Source organism: Coturnix japonica, chromosome 4 (genome assembly GCF_001577835.2).
Source record: "Coturnix japonica isolate 7356 chromosome 4, Coturnix japonica 2.1, whole genome shotgun sequence".
NCBI lineage: Eukaryota > Metazoa > Chordata > Aves > Galliformes > Phasianidae > Coturnix > Coturnix japonica.
Window position 1 is genome coordinate 19,107,285 of NC_029519.1, and position 17,894 is coordinate 19,125,178.

Here is a 17,894-nt window from a genome sequence, read left to right on the forward strand (position 1 = left end):
TTGACAGGTAAGAGTAAAATTTTCAGTTCAGTAAAACCATCTTTATCAGTGGGTTGGGCTATTATTTTTAACCAAACCATTTCATCTTACCATCATGATCGACTAACGTCTTTTGCAGCATTAGTGGTCTAAGTCCATTCCCTTTCTGACATATTGTTTTCTGTGTTTTCCTCTTCTTTTTTTCTAGTTACAGCATAGCAGTAATAAGAGATTGCTGCATATATCAGAACAGTAAAGGGCCTTAATATTCTCTGAAGTTCTCTGATTCTTAAATCTATTATATAGACACTTTCCCCTCCTTTTCTGAAGATTAAAAAGAAATTCATGTTGTTCTACATAAAAGGAGATTGCTGTAAGTGTGAACTTGGATTTTTCTCCTCTAATTGCAAAGTATAAGCTGCAAAGCTGCAATGTTATTTAATAATTCATGTCTGCGACAATGATAATCACAATGTGAAATGACCTGATACCTATTATTTGTATTCTTGTTTATATATAGGTATTATTTTCTTATTGAAAATTTGTTTATTTATTTATTGAAGAAAACCTTTAAAGTAAACTTTGTTTGATTTTCTGTAATTCCATTTTTCCTCTCTACTTCATCTCTCAGACTTTTAGGTCTCAGTTCATGTATTTATAAATCCCATGCAAGTTCATTGTTCACATGAGAAAACTAAAAGTGTCCTTGAAAGTTGATTGTTCACATGAGGAAATTAAAAATGTCCTGGATCATTTTGGAACAACTTCAAAACCAGAGCAGAAAGTCAAGATGAACCTAGACAGATTGGACTTGGATGGCTTCTATTCTTCCATATTTCTTTCCCTTGATTTTAGCATTTGTACAGAAATAGCACAGATCTGATCATCTCAGTGTGGCCTTGAAGACAGAACGGCCACTATCCTTAGTAAGCGTGGTCTTAAAGAATAATCTGATGAAAATAATCTTCAAAGGCAGGTATTTGCTAATCCTTTTGAACCTTTTGTTGAAATTGAAAGGAAAAAAAGAAGCTGTGCAAGTAGAAGCCATCATCAGAAAGGTGCCTACACAATGCCTTTGTTGTGGAGCTAAAAGGTAGCTGCTGGAGACTACTCTTGCTATATATAGAAGTTCTGGGAAATCATATACATATGCGTAGCTTTTAATCTAACATTTGCTTGTAACTGTAAAAACATTTCCAAACTTTTAGAGTAACTCATAGTCTGTAAAATATGATTCCAAAGTAATAAAAGTGCAGAAATACATAAACATCAATGTAATTAAAATAAGCTTTTCCTACCCTCAGAATTATGGGAATAGAGGGAGGAGGTATTTTCAGCCAGCTATATAAATTTGTAAAGATGACTGCAATAGATACATTCTCCTAACAATATAATGCAGAGGGAAAGCTTTCATGCTGTGCCTGTATATATATGCATTAAATGTAAAGCAAAAAATAATCATCCATGATCAAAATGCCCCTTTCATGAGCACATTTTTAAACAGACTGTAGTGACAGAAGGTGCTCTGCAGCCCTCTCCTTCCTTTCTGAATTCATGCTAGGCTCCCATCAACATCCTTTGCATTTAAATGACACAACTGCGGATTTTGCTCACTCCTCACTGAACACTCAACCTAATTTCCTTTGCCTTTTCAGCAATCACTGCGCTGGCAGCATAAAAGAAAAACAGAAATTTGAAAGACCGTTTTGTTTCTTCATCCAGATTGTTGCTGTTTATTCAGCACAAGGTTCTGCAGTTCACGTGACTGGATAAACAGGAATGGCCCACAGCAACACATAAGACCTACAGATAGGATCAAGATGCGTTTTTATGATTTCTGGGCTCATGTCATTGTCACAGCATAGATTTGAGAGGCTGTTCTATCTGCTCAGCACTGTGTATTTCTGACATCGATTTTTACATTGAAGCCTTTGGAAATGCAGTTTAACCAACCCTTGGGCATCTGTCTTTGACAACCATTTATGTGAGAGACGACTTATTGATCTGTTAATTGAACAATCATTGCCCCATTTTTATCACATATATCCTGCTATCACTGCTTTTACTCTGTGACCTGAAATCCTGTTTTGGAGATCTCATAATCTTAAAAGATCATAAAATAAATCCCTCAAGCAAATAGCAGTAAAAATAAATAAATGCTGCAAAATGCACAAATACAGAAGCACTATTCTCATCACATAAACTGACCTGGAAATACAGCAAAACCTACTTCTTTAGCTATTAAATCCATGCTCTGCAAATAGTCAGCAAAAGGACATCAGTGATGATGAGACCCACCTTTCTGACTTACTCTAAAGGAGTGACTTTCATTTCAGGGCTATTGCAAATTATGTTCTGCACAGCTGCTCTGCATCTTTGAGAGATTTGTAGAAGAGTTTAGAAGAGTTCTTTGATGCAAGGCTTAAGTTAGACCAGGTTAACATTTTTAATGCTGACCTATGTGTTCCTTATAGTTCTGAAAAGTTTTTGTCTCTAGACTGTGTCTGGCTTGTGGATGAGACAATATTTGACATTTAAATTTCACTCCTTTTAATTTGTAATTTGTGAATAAGGATAAAGCAGATTCACTCACTATTCATTCCCTGTAAAATCCAGAACCAAAGACTCTGATGAGTGCAGTTATCTATTTTTGTTACTTCTTACACTTACATGCAGCTCTTATGAAAGAAAATTATAGATTTGTATTTGTTTTCTAAAGCTTATATTAAGACATCCTACATTCAGAACTAAAGCTTCAGACAACTCTGTTTAGCTTCTAAAATACAAATGAATTGAGTGAATATACTGCCATGTGCTTGGCTTTTGGGGAAACTAGAAAATTCAGTCTTCCACAGAAGACTGCAAAAATGAGTCACTCCATATGGGAGTATATTACATTCCTAATTAAAGAGCACAATGCAGTACTCCATGTATTTAGCACTCTTAAAAAAATCTCATTGGCCATAAACATTGGTCTATTGTGGGGAGAACAACTTCTGATAGTGGGTGTGTATGATTGGGTGGATAGAAACAGCACCATTCTATGACTTTTTCTTACAGTTCTCTGTGTTTCCAGAGAAATCCAAATAATCTTCTGGACTTCACTTTATTTCATTGCTTAAAAGTGGAACTGAGTAATGTTTCGAGACTTTAACTGGGGGGGTGAGAAAGCAAAACGTTTATTAAAATTGATATTACATATGCCTACAAATACACAGCCTTTCACTCCCTCCCTGTGGGATGGGGAGAGAGTTGGGAAAATAAATAAATAAATAAAACTTGTGTGTTGAGATAAAAACTATTTACTAAAACAGAAAAGGAAGGCAGAAATAATAGTAACTATATATATGAATGTATTTACGAAAGGAATGATGCAGGATTCAGTTGCTCATTTCCCCCCCCCCCAGAACAATGCCCAGCCAGCTTCTGAGCAGCAGCTGCCACTCTGGTAACTCCCCTCAGTTTTATAGCTGTTTTTTTCTTTTTCACATGAAGTCATATGGTATAAAATATCTTCTGAACAATTTATGTTAGCTGTCCTGGTTCCATCCCTTCTCGTCTCCTTATGACACCCTTAGCCCCCTCCCTGACAGGGCAGCATGAGAAGCTGAAAAACTGAAACCAGAACAGACGTGTTTAATCTAAGCTTGTTTATGTTCCTTCTCTTCTACTGAAAAAGTTCCAGTGTATTTAAATACATCTGGAATAGGCTCCCCAGAGAGGTGGTTGACTCACCCTCCCTGGAGGCATTTAAAAACCATTTGGATGTGGTGCTCAGGGACGTGAGTTAGCAGAGAGTTGTTAGAATTAGGGTAGTACAGTTAGGTTATGGTTGGACTTGATGAACTTTAAGGTCTTTTCCAACCTGAGAAATTGTGATCTGAATTTTAGCAGGCACTTGAATGACATTCATCCATGAATATCCTGACAACTAAGTTAACAAGTTATAAAGCCAATCTCCCTTCATTCTCTCTTGTTCAGTTAAATATTTAGTATAAAAAAACCTGCAAAAATTGCAATAACAAAACAAGGAACATCTGCCTTTCTATACCGTTTTGTACATGCATAGACTGATTAGTGCATGTTTGCTATGAGACCATGACAAGCTTTAGGATTAGAAAAGTTCTCACTTTAAAATGGATTTCCACAGAGCTTTGAATTTTATCTTCTTACTAGACATCATATCTCAGCTGAAATTAGACATTCACATTTCCTTTATGCACACAATGATGTGCATCAGCAGTAACAAAAAGCTTGATTGGTTTGTTCAACCAAATTCATTACCCCGCATGATGTCTGGTCTAATTTCAGTCATCATTTTCAGCTTTTGTGAAACAGTCATATGTACCTGATTTAAAGCCAAATTTTGTGAGCAACTTGAATTTATCGTCTCCAATCACACTGATGAATTCACCAGCAGAAAACTCTTGCATATCCTAATTGTTAGGTACGATTGTGTCCTTGTAAAGAATTCTGCTGTAATCAAGGTCAGTGTAGTGAAGTTATGCTATGAGTTGAAATAGAAACTACGTAACTCAGAATTTAAGTATACTACCAATTATTATGTTGTTTCAATGATGGTTAAATAGGTTTTTAATGAAATAAGTGTGTTCATTGTCTTTGATGGACAAAATGAAGAAAGTATCCACTACTATTGGAAATATATTAGTTTTGCTAAGTGCAAAAGTGTTAACTTTAAACCACTTTAATCAGAAAAATATTCCACTGTTTTGAACGCAAAAAAAGTGGCAATTTCTTGTGTTCTGCAGCACTATAAATGGCTTGTGCCTGCCTCTGTTCTCCTATGTCACCATCCTGTTGGGCTAGGCTTAGGCACGAGGGCCTCTTGAAGCCTCTTACAGCATGTCACTTTCTTGCATGGTGCAGGGTTTGCAACAGGCAGTCCTTAACCTTGAAGGATTCCATGACACTTAGGCACATCATAGTTTGTCTGTGTCCCACACGCTGTTTTAGGGCTCCTTTGCACTGGAAGATCCATAAGCGTGTTGTGTCAGGTTTTGTTCTGGGCATGGTAAATCTGTGGGCTCTAAACCAGTCCCTGACTTCATTTTCATTACTTTCTTTTCACTTTCAAACTTTCATTAGTTATGTTATTAGCTCTTATTAAAGAATGTGTCATCCACTCTATACCTAATGGCTAAATGTATTTACCATGCATTTATATCTATATTTATATGACAGCATATAAAGAAAATATCTATATTTAAATAAAGTATATATTTACACATATTTATGTTATTTATATATATACTTAATATACAGGACACATATAAACATGAATACTTTCATATCTGAGCACCTGCAGTGTCAAAGGAAGAATTCAGGTACAGGGCTGCCTGAGAACTCCCTGTGGTGGCACCAAACGGACATCAGCCCATCAGAGAGATCATATGAGAACATATGAGTTGACATAAAAGAGCTCCTTGTCATGGAACAGTGGCCCCTAGCACTGTCTCTCACTATCTTGTGCATCAGCTCTCCCTATCCATGTTCTATGAGCATATGGAATGTCTAACAGGTGAGCAAACAAAAAAAAAAAGAGTAATAAAAGAGGGAAAGGAACGTGGCTATCTTAAAATAATTATTAAAAGGTAATGCACCACATATAATTTGAATGAATGATAGGTAGTAATCCTGTTTATTTAGAGCAGCTATTTTTGTATAATTACTGCTATATAAAGCAGGTTAATTGCTGTTATAACTTCAGAAGTCATTGGATGACTGTTGTCAAAATCCTTCAAAAAAGACTGAATTAAAAATTAGTTATCTACATATTCAGTGATTTACAAGATATTTCTGTCACAGCCATTTACTGTGATAATTACACAATACTTCTTTCAAGGCATAAATACTTCAAAGTTTGGTCTTCTCTGGAGCTTGATCTTCTTCTCAAAATTAAGACAGTTTTGAGCTCAGCTTTGCTTCTTGAGTATTTCAGCAAAAATACCTAACAGTAATGATTTTGTTCACTATCAAAACCTCAGAGAATCTTCTTTTGACATGATTTTGATTAAAGGAAAGAATTTAGTGTTTGGATGTTCAGTGATAAGAATAGCAAAGTGCTCAAGGATGATAGAGTTCATGTTTTGTATGTGGTAAAAAAAAGCATAAGACTGGAGGAAAGAGTAGTGCAGTGTCAGAGAACCAAAGCTACATAGAATTGAAGTTGAAATATTTAGAGTAGGAGAGTAAGAATTGTTGTAGAGAAGGCAAAATTTATAGGATGAAACTATAGGCTGGTGTTAGAGATTGAACCAAGAGACCAGGTTATAAGAAGTTACAGATGAGTTGGCAATTGTTGGAATCAATTTTTCCCTCCAGAACTTAGAGCTATATCCAAGACTCCTGAGCCTTGCTGTGTATTGGTTATAACAAAATGCTTGTCAAATCCATGGGCAAAACTTTTTCCTGTATGATAGATCTGTCAATTTGGATGCAAGAATTCCACAAAATGTCTCTGACTTTTGTGTCAAAATAATGTTGTTAAGGAAGGTTAAAGGCTCAGAAGTAGGATGGCTCATGTGACCCCCATTTTGCCATTTGAACAATGCAGGAGAACAATTGCAAGATCATGGCTCATTTTTTATCTATGATACATTTTAATCTGGAAAGTAGACCTGCTGAAAAGAGAAATCAAAGATGTTTGGTGAGGAGCCAAAGCCAAAACCCACAAGGTTTTACTTGTGGTCCTGTCTCAATAGAAATGCAAAAATCATGTTTATGATAAGAAAGGACAAAACAGCTTCTAAATATCTCATGGCAGCATTAAGATACAGGAAAAAGTAGTAACTTCCAAGGATCCTGGCTGCTTTGTCAACAGCTGCACTTAATTTAGCCCTTTTTTAATTAGAAGTGCTTTTAAAACCTATCAGCTGACATTTCTAATTGACAACGTACTCTTTGATTATAAACTGATTAAACTCTGTGATCTCATGACTCCTTGCAAATACTTCTGTCCCCTTTTCAACATAAATTAGTCAGAATTATTTCCTGCGCATCTATGTTTTATTCAGCTAAATCTGAACTCCTAAACTCAACATTTATTATCTTTATCTAGTCACTATGGCAGTTATTTCTGTTCATGTTTCTATATTTATTAAAGTAGTAAGTCTGATTGAATTTGAGCTAAAAAAATCAAATAGTGATATCTTTCTATTAGCAAACACTTCCTAAAGTACTATTCCACAGAAATATTGCCCACAGGCTTCCAGTTGCCTATTTGCTCACATATGGATAAACTGGTCCAGCTTGAAGTAGCTAAAAACATCTCTCTTAAAACTAGCCAAGTCCGCTTTTTGGGCAGCTCTTCGAATGCTGGGCTTCTTTGGGTAGTCAGAGAGAATTACATCTAGCCCCTTTAATGGTGTTTTTACTGCAAGTATCATAGAATCACCAAATGGTTGAGGTGGCAAGATACCTCTAGAGACTGTCTACTTCAACAAGGTTAGCTAGAGCAAGTTGCTCAGACCTGTATCTAGTCAGATTTTGAGTATCCTCAAAGGTGGAGACTCCACAGTCTCTCTGGTCAACCTATTCCAGAGTTTAGCCATGCTCAAAGTACAACAAAATATTCTATGTTTAAGTGGAATTTCTCTTATTATGTATTCTTATGTTCACCAGAGTCTGTTTCAGGTGGATTTCAGTGGATGCTGGTGGGTCTTAGTGCTTATGAGGGAAAAAAAAAAGGAGCATCAGGCAACCTGCCTGTTAACTCATAAAAGCATGTTGCCACATGCTTTTCTTCAAATGTGTTGTTTTCACATCAGTGGAAATTTACCAGAAGGCAGAATTTTCAAATATCTCAATAAATAATGGCCATAATTTTCAAAAGAAACCAAGTTACACTGAAAATATATATATATGTATGTATGTATATCAGCCTTTGTATGGTGCAATGCAACTTTTACACTCCTGTTGTAATTTCATGCAAATTAATTTAGTGTGTAGCTAATCTATAGCTCATATTAGTAAGTATGAATCTCCTGCATCCTCAATTCACAGAGTACAAGCATTTAAATTGAGGAGACATTGACAGAAAGAAAAGTTCTTTTCTAAATACAGGTTGTAGAATTTCACTTTTGTAATGCAAATCTGAGAATAAGCAGATTGAAGGTCAGGTTCTGAATATAATTACAGATACTGTAATTAAGTCATGAAGAATATTGATTTGAATTAGTGGATGTTCATTTCTGATTTAAACTTCTCCATATTCTTTAAATTAATAATTCATCTCTCAGAGATAATCCAGAGAAATCAATTTGTAAAAAATAACAATTTTAAAAACAGTTTTTTTATTTCTCCCCCCTCTCTATTGCTGCCATTTTTTCCCTTATACTGGTGTGCTTTCCAATGATGAGGAAGTTTCAATTTAGGAAACACAGTCCTACCAAGAAACATAAATAGTACTTGTACAATCAAGACGAATGGCAAATTGCCCTGATGGTCAATAACCAAGCTCTGTTCTATTTTCCCTCAGTCGCACAATGAGCCACACTGGATATTTGACATTGTTTCCTGTTTCCAGAGGCAAAATCATCTAAATTACTCCTATGTCTTGCCTAAATACACTAGGACAAGAGATTAACCTTACAAGACCCCCACAGTTCACTCAGAGACTAGCAGAGTTTGGTCCAGACAAATTCAGTCAGTTTACACACTGAGAGCAATCCAGCGGTCCCCAAAGCATAAAAAAATGTAGAAACTTAGCAGCAGATCTGGGAGAGAAGTAATAGTGAACTTAAAAGGAGAAATAAGACATGTGGAGTGAATTGACTGAAGACATTGATACAAACATTGAGTTTTTCTGTTTAGAATCATTATGTGGAAATGAAAGATTTGCATTACATGCTTTATTGATTATGGCAAGGGATCTAGACTTTAAAAAGTGGATTGGAATTGTAAATTTAAAATCTTAAAATCGTTATGCTAAACCAAAAGTGTTGATCTTAGAAAAGCATGAAAAGATAGCTTAAATATTAGGTCTTTACTTTTTCAGAATTCTCCAGTACTTGTTGAAACAGTATTAAAAATAATAATAATAATAAATAGAAGTACATTCTTGTACTTTAATTGTTTTCAATATCCCAGAATAGAACACAGAGGACATCTTATGCCAGTTTTCTGACAGTCATTTGGCACAGCAATACACTCTCACTGGTTTCTGAATAAAACATTTGCCCATCCTGTAGTTCTCAAACTCCACATTATGTCAAGTGCTTGAAATTTAATAGAGAATGTTAACTGCACTCTGTCTGCTTGCCAAGGCTTAAGCTAGTTAAGTACTTTTTAATTCATTTTTGACAAAATATTTATTTGTATCTTTGTATTACAGCTGAGGGGACTCTAGAAATTCCCATCTTTGAAAAACAACATTGTTGAAAGCCTGGATGTGGTCAAGAAAAATAGGGTGAGTTCCTTTTAATACCAGAACAGAGGAAAAAAAAAGGACCCAAACCTGCTTGGAAAGAAGGAAACAGGGAGAATTTGGGACAGTAACAAAAAGTTTCCATTTTCTTTGGTCCCATAGAGACTAGGTACAGAAGCCAAATATTCAAATTTTACAATTCCCAGCTCAACTATAAAGCAAGAAGATTTATTTATTGGGAGTAATGACAAAAGCAGAATGTCCCTCATGGTCTCTTGATCTTCAGCAGCCTCTCAAAATTTATTTCTTTTATAACAGAGCTTGACAACAGGCCTAATGAAGACTGGTATCCTGTAACTGCAGCAAAAGTTTAGTAAACATTAAAACTCTTAAAATCACTTTCTCTACATTGCTATATGCTTGGCTACCAGAGTGTGGGTCAGAACTTAGATTTGTTAAGCACTTTGAATGTGTTATTGCTATAACCTCAAGGAAAGAGATCAGGTCCTACTAGTGCTTCCTTCCATTCTTTTTCTGGTGGGATTTCAGCCCGGATGACTCTTCTGATTACATCTGCATTAACAACTTACAAAGAAAGGCACAATGTATATACAAATGTCTAAACAGTTTTTCAAGGTAATACACAAAATAACTCTTATGGGTAAATGCTAAATCCAGAATTCCTAATACCTACCTACAACTTTATTCCTATATAACACTGAAATTGTCATCTTGGCTTATTAGTATTATTTACGTACAGTTTGATTTTTGTTTGAAGTTAGTACATTTTAAGTCTAGAAATTCACATCATATATTACTACGTTCAGTGTGAACACTCTCAATGGAAGTAAAAATATTCCCACAAATGATCAGTACTATATATAAGTTTAATTTGAATGTTAATCTCCACAGTGTATTTTCAGAATACAAAGAAATTTACAAGAAAAAGCAATGCACTCATCTACAGCAGGAGCTCCAAATTACTGGAAACCACTAATGGATTACAGAAGCACAGTCATAACAAGAATGCATCTAACTGAGTCAAAGCATAGGGCAGACTGGATTTATAGTATTTGATTATAGACTTCAAAGGTTTTTAAAACCTTTGGACAACAAGATCCTTATAAAGCTTTAAGGAGATGGATATGGTTTGGGTTGATTTGTTAGATTGATTTGAGGGAGGGAATTCAGATTGAGTGAGGCAAAGTGAAGGTTGTGACAGTATGTTCTCCCTACTACATTCTACCACCTTCTTTTCCTGTTAACAATCTCCTTTGACCAGGCCTTGCACAGGCAGACAATGAGCAACAGTACTGATAACACTCTCACTAAGACAGATTAACAACCACAAATCTGTCTCAAACTGTGGGTCTGAAAGAACTGATAGCAGACACCTGGTTCAACAGCTGAGGACCAATTGAGCATGTGCCTAAAAAGCAACCTATGACTGTGAGTCAATTGCCTTATCCCATAAATAGGGAGCAGCAGGTGAATCCCTTTGGGCTGCCCTGTATAGCAGCTAGTTGTGTGGTAACAGCTTCTCTTGAGCAGAGACATCTTCTGTGAGTACACCTCTACAGAAATTCCTTATGTCTTGGTGTTATGATGCTTTGTCCTTCAGATTCTCAAAAAGCGACTATTTTAGGCTTTGTTAGCCTTGTTAAGATTTGTACTTTTGTATGCTTTGTTAGCTTTGCTAAGGTTACATCTTAAATTGGTGGTGCATGTATGATCCATTAGGTGTAAACAGTTGATGAAGTCTGGGACCACAAGGCTATTGAGCTCAGTACCTTTGTGGTTCAAGCAGTTCAGAAAGTAAGGGGTCTACTTTTCACAATATGAGTCTATGGGAGGGTCTCCTATGTGTGTTTGCCTTACTTTTTAAGCAGTAAATAATCAAGTGCATCCAGCCATTCTTAATCTTCAATTGCTCTTAAATCTCTTTGTTACGCTTACTGTGTCAGTAAGCAAATCCTAGTTTCTCTCTTAGGAGTGCAGTATAATTTATTTCCATCTGTGGCGATGAGGTACTTGACTGATTCTATCAGTGATAGAAGACAGGAGTTGGAAAGGTGTCTTGAAGGAAAGGCAATGAAAGTGAGGCTTACACCGGTTGATGGCAGTGTTCTTTGTGGCAGTAAGCTGGAACCTCAGTTAGAGCAAGAATACAAATCATCAAGCTTTCTCACTGTCTCAGAGCAACAAGAACTCAGATTAAACTATTGAGCAGCAGCAAAGGATAAATGACATGAAATTGAAACTCTGAAGTTGAGTTTGTATGTTTTTCTCTGAAAAAATAAAGACGTATGTGTAGTCATGTAAGGGGAGAATAGTGGTTGGGGAATTAATGTTAGAGAGGAGCTATTTACTTCTTCCTGCAAGCTGAAAGGCAATTGACCATTTTTCAAAGTTTATTTTGTCCCAAAACTGGCACAATCACAATAAGAATTCTCCAGACTGCTCTCAAATTCTCACTCATATTAATCTGTTTGGATGGGTGTCAGAATACAGCTTCTTCTCTGACTCTGTATTTACATTATGCAATATTATCACAAATTGAGAGACTCTGGACAAGTTCCCTTCTATTTACATTTAAGTTAGCAAAACTTTGTTTGGTATGCAGGAGCCTTAGATGAAGATAATGGAAGTGAGTCAACACAAGGAAATAAGTACTCCACTATTCAGTAAATTAGTCAGTTATATTGCACAGAGTGATTTAGATTGCTTAGACTGCTATATACTAAGAGAAATCTGGGGAATAATAAAGCCTGTTTTAATACTGTTCTTAAATACAGTTTAGAAACACATTGCCTAAGCTCATCTTATTTCTAGGACTTGTCAGAACATTACATTTTCTTGTTATGGATTATATGAAGATTGAAGATATTTATCTCCATTTAGGCAATAAGAAGCCTTTTATTTGCGATTTCCTAAAATGGAAAATACCAAAACAATATGCTAAATACCCACATAGGTATGGGTATGGCAATGAGGCTATCCAGAAAAGGGCACAACCTGGACACTGAAGGGACTAGCCCAAGGGATAAAAGGTATTACTGCAGTCTGTAGCTCTGAACAAAAGGGGGAATGACAGTCCTCACTGTTCTGTTACACAAGGTTAAAAGTAATTATATACGGTAACAAAACAGACCTATGCTGATGAAATGGGTGATTACTGACAATGACTCAGATGCTGATGCTGTAGACTGTGCCTCGAAGGCATAGACAAACATCTAGGCCAAGATGACTTCGAACTTACTCTTATTACATCAAATTAGCAGTAAAAAGTTTCCTGGTGATTCTTTTGCAGGAAGTAGAAAATAGAAATTTGAGGGAGATAAGTAACTTTGGATTCAACTAAAAACTCTTGCAAGGAAGTTGTTGGAAGGAATATGTGGATTGGACAAGACTCCAAAATATTCATACTCTTTCTGTTTTTGTTGTCATTTTTACTGGACATCTTGAAGAGAGAACATTCTGAACATTACACAAGGGAATAAAAGTTACCTTGTCCAGGCAAATTTTATGAGTGGGGAAGAAGTGTGACAGCTTGATCTTATTGCATGAGCTAATATTTCAAAGACTAATCAAGCTGTTAAAAGCAGCAAAAGTGGAAAGGAAGAAATAATACAAGCTGTAGTACTCACAGTTATGCATAGGAATAGTTTGTACTTATTTATTCATACTGAAATCAAGGCTATCATTCCATCAAGAATAACCTTAAGAGTTCTCAGTAACAGAAGCTGAAGAGCTTTCCTGTTCATGAGATCCAGCCAAGTCTTCAAGCTTATTATGTTTGGGGACAATGTCTACTTGAAAATGCTGCAAGTATGTGGAGGGAACACATGATGAAAAACAAAATTCTAATTCGCTGTGAAGTATTACGGGTCATCTGAGCTGAACATTTTACTTGTCCTGTTTACAAGTACTGTCGCTTTTCCTTCATTTGCTGGTAGGAAAGAATAGAAGTTTTAATATAACAGGTTTTCTTTCCAACTTTAAATACTGCTGTCCCCTGAAGTAGTGAGTCATAATAGTTAATATGTTAATGCAAAAGTTGCTGTTTATTCATGCACCGTGTCATAAAGTGATGATGCTTCTCACAACTTCTGAAAGGAAGGAGTGATTCTCCTACAAATATAGAATTGTTTGTTGAAACCAGTCATGCTAGAATTCATAGAACAAAATGGCGTTGTCCACGTCAGTGAGCTGTCATTTCTTGTTTCTTTTTATATCGTTAAGACAAGCACCATAACTCCTTAGTAGGTGCAATAAGCTGGCCACCCTACCCAAATAATTACATCACTGTAAAACTGTTGAGAATAGGAGTCTTGACTGAGATGGAAGAAAGCCCTAAATGGTTTCAACATTGCCAGTCTTTTACTGTCACCACTACTGACATAGGAAAGTTTTAGAAAGACAAATTTTGAAAGGGAGAAAATACAACTCATAATTTTAGCAGTCTTCAGCTGCATATTCTTTCCTTTGGAAATACCTATGTGCAATGCACCTGAATTCTACAGATTCCCTAAGTACCTTCAGACAGCACAGGAGAACTCAGTTTGATGCTGATGAAATATTGTCCTGAGTCCTAAAAGCAAATCTATGCTAGAGCAGTGCACCCCATGGGTGTAACTAAGAAACCTTTTGGCATGGCTTGTCACTTCTGACAGTGGGAGCTCTGTGGTGCTTGTCTGTGTTGGGTAGGAATATCAGGACTTTTTCATGTTGTACAACAAGGAGTGAACTGATAACATCTGAAGTGCTATCTTCCTCTTGCACATTTAGTAGGTAGCATCACAGTAACATTCCTCATTTACTAGGACATTCTGAATGTGCTTGTATTATGTTCTAGGTAACATGGATGGACATAAAACTCCCACTGAACATACAAGCAGGCTAACCAATGTAAAAGAATGTAGAAAATTGCAGATTAAAAGCTATTCATTTAGTATAAAATATTTGAATGTCATCTTCAGTAGCTGAGTAAAGAAATAAGAAATTTCAGTTTTTCAGTGTGAAGAGATCTAGTTCTATTTTTTATTATAGTTATTATTGGTAGGACCTGAATAAGTCATAAGACATTAGATATCAGAAGGTGAATGTTTTATGGAACATCTACTTTAGAAGTCTTTTAAAACGTTGGTTTTTTTTCCATGATGCTAATTACTTTTAAAGCTGATATATTTTTCCTTTGAAGCTACAGACTCTTCTAGTAATATCCAAATGCAGCATGTAGAACCAAGATGATGGGGGTCAAAACAGCGCAGCAAGTTTAAATGAAATCAGGTTAATTTTGAAGTTTAGTTATTTGAATTAGAAGAAAAATAAAAACAAAGAAAACTCTCGTAACTCCATGAGATTTCATATGAAAATAGCTTGTATGAATCAGCTACAATCTGATAATCAGTATTAAGTATAGCGCAGCATTTACTTTTATGGGTCCTCCCCAGAGAGTATTGCAATAAATAATACGTGTTAAGACTAAACATCATGTTGTATTTCATCCTCAAATATATAAAGATCTAGACTGATAATGGTAGCAATAGAGACAGAAAGTTTCTGTTTAGAGCAGCAGAGATTACTTGAAATGCATAGACATGAGTAATTCGAAAGGAAAATTCTCAATCCGTTATTACTTAAATGAAGTTTGATCTGTGCCAGTTATACTTTATGTCAATTAATATACCCTTTTGCTATCTAAATATGAACAGAATTTAATAAGCTATTTGCTTTTATTAAGTGGAATTTTGTGAGATACCACCTGGAAACAGTGCATTGGGAACTGTGACAATAAAGACTGAGGCTCTGCTTAGGTTGTGTGATTTAACCAGCTGCAAAATATAAGAAAAATAATAATAATAAATACCTACTTTGCATCCCTTTTGATATTTCCATTTTGCATTTCAAGCAGCAGAGGAACCAGATTATTCTATTAAAAAAGATAATGAAAATATTTAATCTCTACAAGGTCATGGTTTGGATTCAGCTTTCATTATTCTGGATGGTTCTTTTGTGTCTGAAAGAGGTGTGAAGTGCAATTTGGTGGTGCTGGCTGATGTGGATGCTTTTAACTACTCCCTTAATATAATACCAAAATTGTCATACAATAACTCTCTTAATATCAGTCTTGAAGCAGAGATCAGCTTATCCAGGGTTTAAGCAATTCTCCTAACATGGGATCAGAATCTTGTCAGTCAGACTGAAGCAAAACAGAAGTAAACTGTAATGCATCTCTTGTATAAATGCAGATTTTACTGTATCTCAGTTCTGAGACCAGTACATCTACAACTTCACAAGCATTAATTTAATTATTGAAATGATTGCAGAGTGAGTTTTTACTTTTTTTTTAAACTTTGTTTGTTTCCTCAATTTCAAGAGGAAGTTGCTACTGGCCTGAGACCTTTACATGCTAAGGTTCATTTCAAAACATATTTTATGGTTGAGTTATTGCAGACCATTTAAATTAAGAATTTATAATGGAATTGCTGACAGAACCTTAACTCCAGTTTTTTGAATAACATCATTTTAATTAGGAGAATTTAATGATTTCAGCTTTAGCTGAACTGATTGACAGTATAAGCAAACAATCACCAAAGTGAGTGAGAAGAAAGTAGCAGCAGAGCTGGGTAAATATGCTCATAAGAACCTTAAGGTGAATTTTGATAGAAAAAAAAATAAATCAAGAATATTTCAGACTATAAATAAATACGATCTTAATTTCCTTTTTGAGTGAAACAGAATAAAAAGTCACGATACCGTTACACAGTCCTCCTCTTCCTTTATATAAAAAGCATTTGAGAACATCCACAGAGATACAGGATGTGTTTAAACTAGAGACCGACAAGTGACTCATCAATAAGATAAAAATAAATTTAAACTGAGAAACAGGAGCTGAGAGAAATGGGCTTAGCANAGAAAAATTAAGAGAAAAAAATAATAAAAGGAAATAGGAAGTACTGTTGTCAAATATGTATTTCCCTTCTAGCATTCCTTCCTTTGCCAAATATTTGCTTGAATGTTGTGGAATAATGTTAAATTTAAAGGCAATATAAGGTTTATCCTGTGGTGTTTTGTCTTGATTTTTTTCACTTAGTTAATCAGTGGAAATGTTGAATATCAACAGATTGCACAGTAGGGCTCATCACATCTTCTATCTCTTATTTCTGAATCCAATTGATCCAGCTCATCCTAGACCAGTATCTTTCAGGTTAGTAACATAATTTTATCAAGTGGCTTTCTGTGACTTTGAGAATGAAAAAGTGCTGCACTGAAAACACTGTCACACAGAGTCACAGTACTACTCTTATTTGTGCACTTGTTTTTAGTGTAACAGGTAGGTCTTTATGAGGTCTACAAATAACTTCAGTGTTGTCAGTGTGAGTGAACAGGAAAACATAAAAAATGAAGATACACTGAAGAGCCGTGTGAGCTCCCTAACTGGGGCTGAAGCCCATTCTCTTACAAATACAAAAGTTAGCATCTCCTGAATTTCAGCAAAGCTGAAAGCAGAAAGTTTGAGCTCATAACAATATTTCAGTGACAGTTCTGGTAATCAGAGCATAGCTGGTATAAAACTTGACTTTCTTATCAGCTGAAGGAAGTAAATGATATTCATAATTAATTGTTCATGGTTTCTCAAAAGAGAAAACAAATGCTGTCTGTGTTTAGGTGTCACTGTACTGGTACTGATGTGAATACAGTAAGTAAAGATAAGGTTTTGTACATTTGCTTTGCTGATTATCTCTTAATTTTCTTCTTATATTTCTAAGAAAAAATACAACAAGATCTTCATCAAAGCACTTCATATCTGTAGTTTTCTTTCTTTTTTTTTTTTTTTTCCCACATACAGCATCTTAGTATTGACCAAGCTGACTACAGGCATCTGTCTCATATCTGAATTTAATCAGAATCAAAAATTAGATTTCTCTGCCGCTTTTGTCAGTTCTACCCTTTATTACGAAGGCAATCAATATATTTTGCTGTGGGAGATACAGGGTAATACTTAAGAGCTGTTCTCAGAACAGTAATGGAAGATAGCACTTTGCCAGGTTGATTGCTTTGAACTGTCAGGCCATAGAGGCTTCGCTTGCTCTACCTCACTGATCTATTTTATCTTGAATTCTACCTTACTTGGTGGATTAGGTGCAACAAATTCAATGGTGCATAAGTAGAAATTCACTAATCTCTTGTCTCCTGATTTTGTGGATTAATTGAAACATGCATTTCTGAGTTAAAACTGGATCTGGCTACAGTGATGGAGTAAAGCTAGAGCTATGTTTTAACTGTGAAGAGTGTTAAAGTGCTAGCTGCACTAACACCACTCAGGAATTGTACTGAGGAGAGACAAGTTAAAAGGATAAGCCAGATAACCATTGTCATTTGGGCAGCTGAACGTAGACAGTTGGAGTGTTAGTATTATTACTTCAAAATCAAAAGATAATAGCATTTACAAGAGGAGTTCACTGGTAGCAATCGAATGCAAATAACAGAAAATATCCATTGAAACACGGAAGCATAGAATGGCCTG